Consider the following 16,989-nt stretch of genomic DNA (forward strand, 5'->3'; position numbering starts at 1 on the left):
GAGTTTGATTTCCACGGTAAAAACGTGTTACAAGTCTGCGAAACAAGCTATTTGCATGTTGGAGTATTTACCAAGAGGCGATCGCCAAAGAGGGAGAACTTACAGTCTGTTGTTTAATTACCCCAAATCTCCTTTTCGTCTCAACTGTACCATTTTGTAATTCTCCTAATGTTGCTAATTATTAATTAACTTCAGAGTGGTTCGGTTCAAGATAAATAAAACAGTCGAAGGTAATTTTTTTACTGTCTGACATGGATTGAAACCCTGGGGGTTGAGGTGAAAACCGTTTACCCGACACCACAATTTTTATTCCTCGCAAAGCATGCAAAGCAGCGGTTGAGAAATCTCGTAAAGGTGGTGATTCGGACGACCCTTAAATTTTTCAGGGCTTCAGACGCAAAAACGGAGGCTGATTGGACTCTTGACCGGCCATTACAGTACAGTTTTGACAAAAATGACGGAATCAATAATATGAATTAGTCAAATTGAAGAAGACAGTGACGTCTTCAATGGGAAGCGAGCTTTTTGAATGGGTCTGGACTTGTAAAACAAGATTCTAGAAGACTCATTATTTTGCTTTGTCATTGTAGAAAATCTAATCAAAATATTTAGAATTTTATTATGGTGTTCGTTACTTCAAGTAATATTGAAACATGATCGAAAATCTGAGCTGAAATGAGCTGTTTATTCAAAAAATTGTAAAATCAGGGGAGCGGTTTATTAAATTTCTGTTGAATTAGAGGTGATTCATTCATTTACAGACACGTTCAAAATAACATAGGTCTCGAATATAAAGCCTTTTTTTATCAGTCAACTTGCTAGGATTGTTTTAAAACCAAATTCAATTTTCTCAGCTCTCATCTTTCTAATTAAAAACATGTTGAAGAGAGCCCACGTTAATGACTTTATAAAATAATTCTACACAGAATTTCAACAATGGAAGCTTTGTGGCTTCATTGTACTTTTAGTATCGTCATCCGATCAATATAAAATTATTCCAAACAAGCAAACATAAAATCACTCGTATTCCTGAAATTACACCATCAGCAATTCTGGATTTATTTACAAAAAAAAATACAATGTTGATGGCGTGCTCATAAAGCTCACCTTTACGAAGGTGTGGAGGCAGCCTGATTTTATTTTATGCAGTAGATCCCGGATCTAAATAAAACGTAACAACATTATCCCTCCATTTTGTTTTATCCCCTTTTTGTTTCTTTCAATTTCAACGGGAATGGCGGACTCAGAGAAAAGTGGCGTAAGACACAACATAAATGTGTTGCTTATATGAGAAAACGTTACTTTGGAACATCTGGAATTGTATACTCCCGTTTTGAGTAAGAATATTGTTTGGCGGAGTTAAAAATAAGATAATAAAGTTAGAAAAAATTGTGAACCATAAACAAAAAAATTGCGATTGACCGCAATCAATATTTCGTCGTTGACGCAACTCATGTTCGCACTGTCAAAAACCAATTTATTTTTTGTTTCCCTATAAAAACGCGCCAACAATCAGAAGAAGCTACGTCAATAGCTTTCGTTTTTACGAGTCGCGTTTTTAATTTGCGAAAACTACTTTTTGTCCGCTTTAATCTCATTATCCGAGCTAATGAATATTGAGAGAATTAAAACCGAAAACGAAAATTCTTTTTACCACGGTTTAAACGCAATCAACAATTAACGAATAATTCCGCTCTAGCACGTCCTAATGGGGTCAATTATATCAACTAAACTAAATTAGTAATTCAATGTATTGTAAATTATTGCGTAATGTTTGCCGGCAATTTAAACTACATATTACGCGCAGGCAAATAATTCGAATGTTTATATCGAATCTGGTATGATATATGCAGCGATCAGTGTGCATTCATTTCAACTAGACACCGTGAAAATCGTATTAAAATATTTGGGACAATCCCGGTCCGTTTTTTCAGTAAAATATTCACACTGTACTAAACAGATGCGGCAATAATCGCAAATTCCGTACGGGTTAATTCAATTAGTCATACTGCCCTGCATTAATTAGAACGTGGAAATATTCCTGTAACAGCTAAAATCCCAGAAGAACAAAGAATACGATAAAATTAAAATTGCCCGACACAACCAGAATCAATTTTCGTAAAGTAGACTAAAAGCCACTTCCTAAGTTTTTCGTTGGCTCAAAGCAGAACTTAGAACATAATTCAAGATTCGTCGTACAAAGTTTTGTGGGTACTTTTTATTTTGCCCGTAATTTTATCAAACGTCCGCGCAATGTGTGCATACGTGAAGAAAACTACGAAGAAAACTGCTAGGTCAAACTGTCTGTGAATAATAAAATTTCCACGGAACTTTACTTGCTCGCAGTTGTCACCACTGCTAAACACCTATAAGTGGGAATCTTCAGATAAAATTGCATCTCCCATAATTTCGTCGTGAGTAATTTTCGTGCTAAATCGTTAATTTTAATCACGGATTGAATTTAATTAAGAAAATCATTAAAATTATAATTAACCAGAGATTCGGTTGTCGGGAATAAGCACGGCATAATGTGTTGATTAAAATTAGCAAGTTGATATGGACAAGAGCTCTAGCAGTCATTCCCTTGGTGCAATTTAGAAATTATCTTGTCAAAGTGCTGGGGAGATCTCGTTTGGAATAATTATGCAGTAAATCCAAGCAAGGTCTTTGTCTAATTTAGAATGCTCAACATTCAGCATATTAAAGGTTGCACGCAAATTTAATGAAAATTAAGCAAAACTGACAACTTCATAAAAGCTCGTCAAAGTCTAATTATTCATTTCCGAACTCTCGTTAATAAAATACTCAATTAATAATAATTAGAGTGGATTGGGAATTGTTCTCTCGAGATAATAATCACAGCACGTATGGTGTATAACATGAAGGTATTAGTAGTAGTAGATAATTTTGAACGGTAATATACGATATGAATGCATAATAAGAGAAGTGGTAAACATGTAAACCCCATTAATGTTTACTAAGACATCAGGTGAATAACAAAAGTCGTTGTAAAGCCCCTAAGAAAAGTCACGATTTGAGCAATATCCGCAGGAAATTTGATTGGCAACTATCAAGTCCAAACGTCTTAGACTAGATTAATGAAGCGAAGACGAACGAATTATGTTAAAAGCGAATTTATCATACTTTCAGCCAGTATCAACGTCTTTCTCTTTTATAAAACCAAATGGCGTATTTATGTTTGAAAAACGGAACTATTTTCAAATTTACTCGTCAATCATTCGTTATCTGACAGGGTTTTCGCTCCACTACGACTATTACCATTGGAAAGTTCAAATTAAGCTTTTGACGCATACAACTAGAGATATAATTGCAATTTACTTGTTTCTCTGCTTTTATTGTTGATCTATTTTACCCCTCACAAGCTTGCCGCAAACTGGGTGGAACTTTGATGTTTCACGTGCAAAGTTGAACACAGTATCGCTTCGCTCTTTAATAGAATGTGATTTAATTGCCCTGACTTGAGTGATCTGTTCCTTGGCTTATTTTCCGGGATTGTTGCCAGAAATATGTCTTGCTCCTAGAATATATTAGTTTACAAAAAAATCCATACAAGTTATCTGCTTTATTTATGATGGAGAAATTTTGTATGTTTCAACATCCAAATTACCAAATCAAAACAACATATCGGATCTTTGCAACCGCTGATTACAGTTTCAAACACACAAATATATGTAATGCACTTGGGCTTCATGTACAGTCCATTATGGATTTAATTTGAAATGGTATTTACAATTCTGCGATTTTTATATCTAAAAATATATAAATCGATGGGCAGTACAGATCATTTTCGAACTTTGATTAATATTATGCGAAATATTCCGTTTAAATAATTTGATGTTATTTATTATTTTGTTATCATTTCATTTATACCTATTTGTCAACGAATTATGGAATTTTTGCAATATTATCGCCTCATTATATTAATTTCAATTATGAAAAGCTAATCTAATGACGTAGATATGTCTGATCTTGAACTATGCATTTTATATAATTATTCAATAGTATTTGAATCTAAAATTATGAAGTTCATGAGAGATTTTCCATGGCAACAATTAATTTAATCCAATCAATGTCGAAATGTAGATATATGTATATTATTATCTGTCAGTATTTAATTTGGTTTTAATTAATGTAATTTACTTTTAACATTTTTTAATTGAGATGCTGGTACCGATTTTGGTATTTTCAAACGTTCCAAAAAGTAGAGTAAAAACAATAGTATAATATAGTAATTATATACCAAGGAAGAAAAGATCCTTTCACTAAACGCCCACTAAATATTTAGCTTGATATAGACAACACAAATTATACTTTTTTCTTCTACTTGTAGGAAAAAAAAATTTCACAGTGCAGAAACTGACGACATAATGACGCTCCCAAGCTGGTAGTAAAAAAAATATTAAAATACAAGTTTCCTAAGTAATGGATGTGATTTTCTAATTATTAGTAGAATTAATAAACAATCCGTTAGATGAGTTTTCTAAGAAATAAGACCCCTTTCTACTGATTCATTATTTTATCACTTAAAATTATTATTATTATTATTAACTTTCTACTGAGACATTATTTTATCACTTAAATTTTTCTCCTAGAACGGATAAGTTGGTGTCTCTTAGATCATCAGAAACAATGCTCTAATGAAGCTCTTAAAGCACCGAAATGGAAAATTAATTAACTTCACTTTGTTTATTTTGTTGGCAATATAATTGTCTGCACATATGAAATACACGTACCTACATATTTCAGTAACATCTAATATCAAATTGCCACTAATTGTAAGTGTTGCGAGTTAGTTACAATAAAATAGAGTTTGCGATAGCCTACCTTATGCTATACATTTCAAATACTTGATAATAATTCTATCAAGAACAAATTCATTTTACGCCGTATGCTACGCCGTAGAGTTGCAATGATTTTGACTTTTGAAAATTTAGAACGATGACATTTATGGCGTAATGCGGCCTACCGCAAACTCAGTAATTACTGTCATAAAGTTTCACAATAACTGAAAAGGTACAACGTGGTACCAACATAATATTTACATATTTTTATCTAAACCATAAATTGTGCAATTGCGTACCTGCATGTTTCAATATTTTTCTCTAGCTCCATTACAGAGAATTTTACGAGTAATTCAGTGGTAAGATCAAGTCCGATGAACGAACACAAATAAAGTCATCACTGTTATCAGTTTTTGAACTTTCCGGTGTCGACAAAGTGCAATAAAAGAGTAATTTCCGGAAGTCGCATAATATCTGTAGATCTAGAGCAGATACTGACATACAGTAAACGACATCGTTTTTCTAAGATGTTAGATATTTAGCTTGATTTAGACTATTCTTCCCATTTTTAATATCTACTTCTTCTAATTTCCAAAAGTCCAGCCACCAAAACTCCAAGTCCAAGAAGACAAATAAAAACTGGGTTCTTCAAAAATTTTCTCTTTTTTTCTTTCTAGGTTAAGTATATTACATCGATAAAAAATCTGTTAGTAAAAATCCGAAACTGTTAGTACATCACCACGCATTTGAGTGAATTAATAACAATCAAACTCCAACTGGACATTTATTTGAATTGTTTGAAATCCGTAAATAATATCCAGTTACATTATGCACATTTTGAATTAGCACCGCTGTAGGCCGTTTTATTTAATTCAATTCATATTTATACAACCTGTCATTGTCTTGTCGCAGCAGGTTTCACTTTATCAAATCCATCAATGTTCCTTCTTAAACCCTATTTGATTTTACCTACAGGAAAAAATATCAGAATCCCAATCTCCTGTCAGCGGCGACAAGCCGTGAGTTGTGTTAAGAAAGACGGAAGCAATACATTCCGTAAGTTTATGCTCTTAACAGTTCCACGATCGGACGCAATACCCTTGTGGTCCTACTTCCGCTAACCATTCACCCTAAGTAAAGGAAGTGCGGAAGTTCTCGAAGACTTCCAACCCTCCACGTACGATAATATCATGCAATATGTAGATATTTAACCTCCTACGTTCCCAAGTATTTTTATCAGTACATGGAATTTATTTTAACCTTCCTACGGTAGATAAGAAAATTATCTTCAAAGTGGACGTGGTTTAATTCGATTAAACTTGAACTAAAAACACGCTTTATTTGCTGGTAATTAGATACGTCCACTCGCGGTAATGCAAGGGGTGACCCATATAAAGATGATTTTTCTTCTGAAGAGTCAATAAAGAGTGAAAATTTGAACTTGATTAATAGTTTTCTTATATTTATTGCAAAAAGCGATTATCTTCTATTGTCCCTTCAGGACGATGACGTTTATTGACGACATAAAAATAAAAACGCGTTTATAACGTTAAGGTAAGAAAATTGGCAGTAAGTTATATGGCCCATAAAAATATTATATTAAAGTGATTTTATTAGCACACCTTCGACATTTCACGCCAAAGTGATTATTATAAAAAATCGCGAACTTTATGCTTCCGATAAGAAAAATCTGCTGCACACTGTTTTGACAGTTTCAATGGAATTTAATGAGACCTTGCGTTCTAGTCAAACACCAGCATTTTATTAGTTTACTTTGTCAGTGATTTAATTAAAAATAGCCGCAACTGACCACCCAACAAAACAGACTTTTATTGTGTTATTTTAGCCAAGATCCGTCAACACACCTGAACCGTTCAAGGTGACAACGAAAAATATTTCCTCGATTTTTCGTTATTGATTGTGCAACAATACTCTTTAGCATCCAATTAAACTATAGTGACATCCTCGGAAATTACCCTACGAGCTGGCTTCTCGAATTCCGCCAGAAAGATCGAATTTCTTGCGGCTTATTCTCGCCAAGTGCACTTTTAGCTGCATAAGTAAGAGTAATAACGTCGGCGCTATCCTTAAATTGCTTTTTAAAGCAGGAAATGCTTTATTTGAAGATCCTCAGTCGTCGAAAATATTTAATCATGTTAAAAGAACCAAAACGAATAGCTCAAATCGAATTTTCGTTCACCTAAAAAGGGTGAATTATTCGGAGCGATTTCTCTTTTTGCCAAGTCTTACAACTAACGAAAAAACAGTCGGGGATTCAACCACCTGTAGAAGTTGGATGAATTCTGTCGCGTGTGAGGTAAAAGCTGGGATATGGAAATGAATGAACAATCGCGAGATTTTAAATTAGGTTCAGGCACAAGGCTTGGTGCTAAATTTAAACATGCACGCCTAGTTGAGTTGGAGGTTGTAAAAAGTGGATAAAGTGTTAAAAGTGTGATGATCGGACGGGTTATGAAGTAAGGGCGCATCTGTACTTGACACACATTTCAAAATATTCAATCTGATAGCGGGCGGTAATGAGGAGGCAACGTTACACTTCCTACACTTTTAGGTTGTTGGAATGCCTTCCACATAGTTGTGTCAAGTTATTTCCACTCATTCTAAAGCAGATTTTATCTATCAAAAGTTTATTATTTTAAATCGTCTTAAATGGCCAATTAAGTCAATTTTAAATTTTTATTTTTAGAATTAAATAGTAATAAAATTAAGTGGGAGAAAAGATGAAAGCCCCTCACCGTGAACTTTCCAGCATCCCTCCAAACAATATTTATGCAAATAATCCTTTATCCTTTAGCTTTACGATTTGTTAGCCCTAACTAATCATATACCACAAATGTAAACACGTCCCATCTCAAATCCGCTTAGTTGTTTACTTTGAATACTCACACTTTGTCAACTTAACATATCCGAAGAGCCACTTATTCGCCCGTTGTTGTTTCATTGTCGTCAAGAAAAAAATTCCCCGAAAAACTACAAATCGAAATAATCCGCGCGCACAACTTTGAAAGCTTCCTTTGAAGACCGAAGTGTTGGTACAACTGCGACGCTGTCGACGCTCAGGACGCGAACTGGACCAACTTTATGCGTACTCCCGTTGCGTCCTACCGGAGTTCATCGTCTGGCTAGGCTCCGGGCATTTACTACAGAGTCTAATGATGTTTTTAGAAGGGGTGTGATGTCGACATTGGGGCTGGTTAAGAAAAATGATTGAAACCAGACGAGGATTAATTGAAACGAAAATTTTGGGGACGAAAAAGTTAATTAATTTCAAAGTAAATATTATTTGCTGTTTTTAATCTTATGGAAACAAACGTGATGATGGACGCTTCGGAGCTGTAATTACCCCATTGTCCTGACGTATTTGTAACAAAAAGCGTAGGGAATAATTGGGGAGTGACGATGTGGAAATAATGACCGTAATGGTGGTGGTAAATATTTTGTGTAAAATGTTCATTTAGCAACTTGTGAGTATTGATTTGGGCAACGTGACACGATATTTTTAAACGGCCGATTACATTTAACTAAACATTCAACCGAAACATTTTCAACAAAAACATTTTTTTAAATCTGAAATATGTTGGTAGCACTGCAGTTTAGGAGACAAATTGAGGTTATAGACACGCATAGCAGGGCTACCAACCCATTTTCTTTCATTTTATTATTCTAATTCTTCTGTAGATTTCACCATTTCTTCTTATCCCGCAAAATCTAAAATTTAGAAAAAACCAAATCAATGTTTCTTTTGTGGCTTTTTCAGGCCTCTAGACGACAGGACACAAAACTTCACGGAATGTAGCGTAGTGCTATTTGTCATTAAAATAAATCTATCTGTCACCTGCCCTGCAAGTGACGAGGGCGAAGCGAAAAAATAAATATCTCGATGATGTATTTCGTCCTTTAATGTGATCCGAAATACACAAAGTCCTGACTCAGGTTTCTGCACCGACCCACGGAGTCTCGTTATTTTATAGCTGGATTTTGTTACATTATTATTTCCAGAACAAAGTTTTCTTAAAAAAGTCTGAAGATATCTCTTTAACAATTTGTATTTGAATTTTGTGTATCAACTCCTGCAAGGATAAGTGTAGCTTATTAATAGAGCTCTACGTCTTGACAATATTAATTATTAATTAGAGTTCTAGACTTTGGCTTTGTAGCTGTAATCTGAAGTAGCTTTGGAGCAAAGGTGTCAGTGAAAGGGGTTAACAATTTCATTAATATCTCCAAAAGTAACCTCTTAATTTGTCGTTTCACTTGAAACGTTATTAGCTTTAACATCGACATTTAACTAGTCTTGGAAAATATCAATATCCTCAGCTTAGCAGACGGCGATGTTAACATGTTTGTCCTCAATTTGAAAGGGTAAAGGACCTGTCATTCTCTTTCCAGGATAAGTAAAACATCATTCATTGATTCTAGCGTGACATAGTTTCATGAATCTTCCCTAATCAGACTGTTGTGTATTATTCCCATTATTGTCAACCAGAATGAATCGTGTACTGTTGTTAATTAAATTAATCACGTTTTATTGGGGGAGATTATTAAAACAAAATGTGGGCGAAATTTACTTGGCTTTTGCACATATTGACAGGTTAAAACAGAACAAAGCGTTAGATACAACGTTATTCCATTATTGGGTTGTAACATTGCGTAAAATATTATGACAAAGAGTGGATATTTGTCTACACTTGTTGTTTTATTCATGACACGGTAAAGGTATAAATAACTTTCCAAAACAGACAACGAAAGATTTTTCTTTGATTGAAAACGGCTTGGCAGTTTAGTTTTTATTACACATTCCTTTTTACAGAATTTTTAAACAGTCGACACAGTTTCAGAGAAGAGATTTTTTAAATACTTACTAAGTTAATACGATCAAAGCCGATTTGCTGAAAAATTCGTGTTGGGATTCAAAGGCTTAATTCCTAGCGATTATAGTTTATCACCCAATAAAACTAAGGAAATGGTTATGTTCGGATTATAACAAAGGCGGTGTGGCAGTAAGAATAAGCATTTATACAGATTATAAATTGAAGCTTAGACAAAAATAATTACGATTGTTCAATGTTATAAAAACATGTCTGATAGAAATTGGAATTGCAAAATTATTACAAGAATATTTAAATATTGTTGCATTTAAATAACAGTTTACAATTGAATAAAATAAACAGAAGTGTATTTGAACGACTAAGAATAGAACTGGTATTATCCTGAAATAAATCAGATCAGATCTGTTAGAAAAAAGGGATGTTTAATGTTTAGGCAAATTTTAAAGTACAAATTCTTTAAGAACTATGCTAAAAGGCTAATTGGTTTGAAGGGTAATGAATCACTAAATTAGCAACTACCCTTGATCCCGGACACATCGTAGTTATTCATTATGAGCAATACACCAACCAGCCACCATAATATTGATGAGCATATTGGATTTTGTGCCAATTTGTGTCTATGATATAAGGTCTGGAATTCGAAATTTGTATTAAATTTAACTCAATTCTGATTGAAAGACGTACGGTAAACACAATAAAACGCATTTACACATTTTTTTTAATTAGACATAGATTAATTCCCTTGAAAGTCGTTCTCAAACAAATAAAAATCGTAAATACAAATAAATAAAGTTCAAGGAGTAAAATTCCTAATAAAGTAATTCATCTAAAATATAGAGAAGTGCGCAAATTTGAAAATGAACTGTCTCTTCGCTCAAAGTTGTAAAGCAGCGCATAAAGAGCGATCCAATTTCTTATTCACAAAAGTAAATCACAAATTCTTTGAGTTGCTTGTCCTCTACATATCCATACTTACTTGTCCCAAGGCACTTGTAAATAAACTGAAGAAAACTGAATTCTTTCAAAACTCAATCTCCATTATTTCATCCGAACTATCTAGAGAATCAAGCGCACATTTACGACACAAAAACTTGTCATACAGTTTGAAAATTGTTAACAAGCAGTGTGATTTTAAGGTCAACAGAACGTACCATTTGTTTGGTCAGCATACAAAAGTTTTGAAACAGAGAATTCGAAATATGTGTGAACAAAAGCTTTGGCATTCTGTGTCAATATCTAGGCAGTAAAAATCCACGTGAATTAGTCTAGAAAGTTTCGGAGCTCGACAGTAAAGAGATTTATTGTTATACTTTTAGCAAATGAATTTCCCCCCTTTCTTTAGTGAGAGAAGAAAAAATGTAACATCTCAAAATCAATGTCCACTTGAAGCGCAAACACTAAGCTCTCTTCGGCATCGCCTTTTGCCTTTTTGTAACAAAACCACACACTCTCAGACTTCTCTAAAATCTTTCTCACCATCCCCGTTACGTCAATAAACATGAATCTCAACTCAATTAAACGACCTTCACTGGCAGAGCTTCTAATAAATCAGTTGGAAAGCTGTCACTGCCTTTAACACCACATACAAATCTCATTCCACTTCATTAATAATTCAAAAAAGTCTTTTAGCATCATAATTGTATTTACGGCTACACAACTCTGACAGTTTTTACAACCTTAACTCGATTTACGTCCATACAAATTACTTAATTTTTAAAATTAATTTCCGCATTAATTTAATAACGTTAGCTGAACCGTAGAAAACAATTATCTTTATGTCCGCTTCTTGCTTTCTTTCCCACTTGTGACGACTTGCCTTTTCCGTATAAAAAATTCATTAAAGAGTTGCTCCAATTAAGCAAGTTGCTGTTTGGGATTACAGCTTTTATCTCGACATTTCCTATGTTCTTTGTATATGGACAAGAATATGTTTGTCCATTATTCAAACGGCGCCTAAACAAACAGATCTGCATCTCTAAACAAATTTCATCGCACTATGACTACTTTGTTAATTCATACATCCATTCGCCGCCGCCGAAAGCTGAATTTGAAATCTGATGTATTGTTAAGTTTTTATAGCCTGCGTCGGACGGGAAAATTACGATTTTTGTGGTCAATTCAAACGAAACGTGATTAAAAATCGGACTTTAAAAAAACAAATCTGCAGAGATCAAACTGGTTGAAATGCAAATTTGTTTTGGTTTTAAAGGACCTTTTAGTCAGAGTACACCCACAGTTGGTATGAATTTTGAATAACATCTCTTTGGCATAATTCATGTCTTTAATAATTACGTGGGTAACTCTGGAGATGTGTTTTGGCGGTGGCGATAAAATATAACAATCATCGCTTCGTCATAAAAGTGGAGTTTTCGTCTCGTGAGACCACTCAACTTTCCACCTCAATTTTAACTTAGATTTTGTGAAACACATCCGACAAGGTTTCTACCATCCGGGTTCAAGTGTTTATTTAATAATTCAGAACATCCTCACAAACCTGAAACTTCAACCTTACCACAACATTAGCGAATGATTGTTATTTATTTTGGTTGTTTGAGGTTTTGTACAACAAAATTCGGATTTTCCCTTCTATTGTAAACAGAGAAGAAGAGGCGAGACCTTGTGACATGTAATTAAAAACCGAGCTCGCGGTAGATTATGTTTTCATTATTGTTCGGATTATCGGAATGAAAATTTGCATACTAACTGTACACTGGTTTCATTTATAGAAAGTTATTTTTGGGGAAATTAAGATAAATTTAATCGAATTTCGAGATGTCATGCTGGGTTATCCAAGTGGCGTTTTATGCAAATTTTAGGCGAAAACTGGAAGGGAAGTAATAAATGGGTCTAGACTACGATCTGTACATATTTACTTAAATAACAATTTATAGTGTAAATCAAGACCGAATGCGGGTGCACGATGTGTTGCATAATTTAACCCCCTCGAAGCAAAATGTTCTTGCAGTTGCTTCGCTGCCAAACGCGACCTGCATAGACTGTCTTAAAAATAATTCGGTTTTGAACAAAAGGTAAATTTAAAAAAGCTATTATTGAATGCTGGACCGTTTTGTTAACTATTTAAATACTCAACCCCGAAATTCCAATAAATTTGTATTCCCTCCGGTAAAAGTTGGCTTCCCACTCTTTTCAGGGTAGCGTTTGAACGCAAACTGAACTTTGATATTTTTATTTTGTGGGTGAAGATACATAAAATGTCGATAAATCGTCCTTAAAATGTGCCGACTTTCTGTGTGCATGAACAAAAAGATTCAATTGAATTCTTTAGCAATTCAATTTCAATGTTCAATTGTAAAGTACAGTCAATATTGAAATCAGTTTTGTTCACACACTTTTGAGGCAAATTTCTGCTTCGCAAGTTTTTTAAGATTTAGAAAGCCTCTCTAACGCAGCACTTTTTTCAAAATTTTTATAAAACTTTAAAATGTCTAAATATTTTCGGTTTCTAGACTTTGAAAACTAAATGACGCTGAATATAAAATATGAAACCAATTTCCTTTTCATACAAAATAATAAGTTTTTCCTTATACTATACAGGGTCCGGCAACACTCCACCCCTAAAATCGTCTTTAATTTTAAAGATAAAATTTTGAAAATTTACATTCGCTTATAGTTGACAAAGCTCTAGACGCTGACACAAAAATTTGTTTTGATATCACAGTTTGTTTGACGTCGCGACGCCTAAAAACTATAATTTTTAGCGATTTTTGAGTTTATGCGGTAATATTAGCGAATTCTTTTTTTTTCACCATAACTGTAATACAAATATTTGAGTTTATATTTTAAATCTACTGCAAATGGTGTTTAAAATTTGCGAAAAAAACGCTGTTTTATCAAGTTAGTTTTCAACATTTTGACGGTGCAGTGACAAACTACGTTTACACCAAAATTTCACAAGTCACTTAATTCACTCATATGAAGATGAATTTTGATTAACTCGGGCATGTTGCACTTTATGGACACCAGAAATCGTTAATTAACATCGACAAAGCAACAGTTTCACCAAGTAAGACTTTTGTTACCATCTACAACGAACCAAAGGATAGATGTCATTTGTGACACAAGATGTTGACAGACCGGTGTAAACGTAGTTCCCAATTTTGACGTAATGAAATTGGAAACTAACTTGATAAAACAGTCTTTTTTCCTCACATTTTGAATACAATTCACATTAAATCTAAAATATCAACTGAGATATTTTTAACACACTTATATAAAAAAAAAAATAAATTAGGGGTTGATTTCACAAACCTTCACAATTAGCTAAAAAATACATCTTAAGGCGTCGCGACGCCAAAACTATAAGTGATAAAAAATAAATTTTTGGGTCGGCTTCTAGAGCTTTGTCAACTATGAGCGTATGCAAATTTTCAAAATTTTGTTTTTAAAATTAAAGACGATTTTGGGGGTGGACACAAGTGTTGCCGGACCCTGTATTTTAACTAAGAATTCGTTGCTAGATTTTCCAAAAGTCAAAAGTTGCAGCTTTTCGCGAACATTCATGACGAAAACTATGCCAAACTTCTGATATCGATATCTCGCTTATTTTTTAGAGTAAACTTAAGTTATTGTACATCAGTGTGCACAGAATTTTCCGCAGATTCCAAATCTGGGATTTAAATTTAGATCCGACAACAGATAACTGAATAATGGCCGATCAAAGTTTTGGAAAGTTGATTTTCATTTTTCCTCATTTTTCGTAATTTTTAAAGTTAAATATCTCAGAAACTATTGGAGATATTGAGATGCGGTTTGCGCCATTCTTTTTCTCGGCTCATTTTACGTTAGAAAATGTTGTCAAAAGCCCAAAATTCGATAGTCGATTTTTCGCAAAAAAAAAATCCGACTCAAACGATAAAAAATTTTCATTTTTTTTATTTTTGGCCATTACTTGTAAACTATTTGTTCGATCGATCTCAAATTTGGCCACTAGATAGATTTCAAGCTCCTCTTTCGACTGCTGTATAATTCAAAGCCATTAAACGTCGTTTTCATTTTGAAAACATTCATTGAAAATCACCTCAAAATGACGTTTTCAAAACAGTTTTTGGCTAATGCCTCGTTTATTTATTACGCAAACTAAACAAATTTGGGCCTCATTTTACGCAGAATGTCATGCTGAATCCAAAAACATGAGAATTTTCAATTTTCGTCAACAAATAACTGAGTTATGGCCTTTTGAATTTTTGAGTTGTTGCCAGAGGGCTAAATTTTTGAAGGTTCGAAACAATCCGTGCCCAATATCTCGGAAACTATTCAAAATATTGAGAAACCGTTTGCGCCATCGTTTTTCTCGCGATTTTTTACATTAAAAATTGTTCTTAATTTTTTCAAAAGTCAAAAGTTGCAGTTTTTCGAAAAAATTGATGACTAAAACTATGCCAAACTTCTGATATCGACATCTCGCTTATTTTTGGAGTAAACTTGCGTTATTATGGTTCATTTTACGCAGATTACAAATCCGAGCTAAAAATACACGTACGGCAACAAATAACTAAGTTGTAACTGTTTAAAAACAATTAAGAAAAATTATCCTGGCGCATCCACCATTTTTAAACAACAAAATTTTGAAATTTTTAACCAAACCAATCTGTCCGAAGATTTTGATTACATAAAATAATTAAAACTGAGCCAATTAAGACCAATTTTCTTTTCTCACAAAATAATAAGCGTTCCCCTTGTACTCTTACTATTAGCCCATTTTCCTCCGCTAAAAATACACCAAGAATTTGCACTTCCTCGCAAAACCCACCTATTTCAAAAGCGAATTTAAGTTACAAAAAAGAGAGTTGTGGTAAATGAGGCGAGATCATTAAGAGCGCGCTCGTCTCACTCTAATAAACTCCATTCTAGCAAAAAGAATATGACGGAGATCGTGATATTATTCTTAAAACGTGGCTTAAGTAAAATCACGCACGAGATCCGATCAGTAATTGGCTAATCCAATTTTAAAAATTTATGCGTACGACAAATGTGCCTCATAAATTTTAATGAACATTTAAATATCTATTAGTTTAATGAATGCATTGTCTGTTCAAGTATTTTTAATGAAAAAATGAAAAAGGATAGTGACGGGAAATCAATAGTGCATTCGGAAGGGTGAATAGTTTTCATAGCGTAAATATCAATTGTACAACACTTCTGTTCGGTATTTCTCTGTATCCAGCGAATTAATTTTCGCTAAAGGTTTCATTTTCAATTAGTGCTTTAACTTGTGTATTGTAAGTAATGCAGTCAGGTGAGATAATTAACTATTTATTCTCAAAATCGACGAAATGGTAAAGGCTATTGTTTCACTTCTTGTCAAGAAAAGGGTGCGTTTATTATGTCCCTTTGAAGGTTTGCTAATTTTGCTTAGAGAGCAGGCTCAAACGCGCAGAAAGCCAATTAATGAGATCATGTTAACGAGATACCATAAAGATTTTATTACATTACGCTGCAAAAATCCTTGGCACCATAAGAGGAAATGTGCCCAAAATAGGCCAATTTTTTTTTAATTCACTGCCGCTTTCGTGACAAATCCCTAGCCACTTTACCCGAAGAAAATCTAAAGTTTACATGACCCAGAAACTAGACAAAATGTGTTTATCCCTGACCTTAACGCTATCAATTTCTTTCTAGATTCTGTTCAGTGATCCTTGCTCCAGCTCCGCATTAAACAACTGCATCCAAACAAAATCACGTGGTTACTCCAACACAGTCTCAATTTTCCACTGTCTCATCATTTTATCCCTTAATCCACAAGCAAACAAATTTACGACTTAACGAACACTGAAAACTGTTCCAAGACTTTTAAAACGAGTTTAGTTGAGAGCACAATAACCGACTTATAGAGGTTCGAAATAAATGTAACAAATCCGATCTAAAATCACTTTACGCGTTAATAGAATACGAAATCTGTCTGGGGAGTTCGTAAGATCGAAAATGGACTGAGGATAATAGCAGCTTCCTTAGTGTTTATCTGATACGCTGACCCTCTCTATGACTTGTGCATTAATTTGTTTATTTTCGGTCAACGAAATGATGTGATCGAGACAGGATAATTGCTTATTCAGTGACCCGAGAGAGAAGTGCGACTTTTGCGAAATCGGAGGTCGCGAAATGGAGAAAGAGATTTTGGCACATTGTTCCCCACATTTTAACAAAGACCCGAAGAATTTAACAGACACGAATATTTCTTTAATGAAAAAACCAAGTCTTTTAAAGAGATTTACGAGGTTTTCAAACATCCGGAATATTCAATCCTGTAACTCCTTTTGATGTGTGTATCGGTATATATTATGCCACATTTTGTCGCTCCAATAAAGGTAAACTTGACA

At 33.9% G+C, this 16,989-nt stretch overlaps 1 protein-coding gene across 6 annotated transcripts in view; it reads right to left on the reverse strand.

Moving 5' to 3' along the window:
- The window catches only part of LOC148168811 (diuretic hormone receptor-like), a 46,671-nt gene extending 30,063 nt beyond the window's left edge, over positions 1-16,608 (reverse strand). For 3 of the 6 annotated variants that reach the window (XM_088045181.1, XM_088045183.1, XM_088045184.1), the window contains exon 1: positions 16,267-16,608. The gene's annotated coding sequence lies outside the window, so the exon portion shown is untranslated. Of the gene's footprint in view, positions 1-7,709; positions 7,905-16,266 lie in introns of those variants that run through there. The other 3 variants (XM_088045186.1, XM_088045185.1, XM_088045182.1) reach the window with 2 other exon arrangements.
- Between the last annotated feature and the right edge of the window lie 381 nt (positions 16,609-16,989).

The sequence above is a fragment of the Gnatocerus cornutus genome, chromosome 9 (genome assembly GCF_029298725.1).
Source record: "Gnatocerus cornutus isolate USDA-ARS CGAHR chromosome 9, icGnaCorn1.1, whole genome shotgun sequence".
NCBI classification, from domain to species: domain Eukaryota; kingdom Metazoa; phylum Arthropoda; class Insecta; order Coleoptera; family Tenebrionidae; genus Gnatocerus; species Gnatocerus cornutus.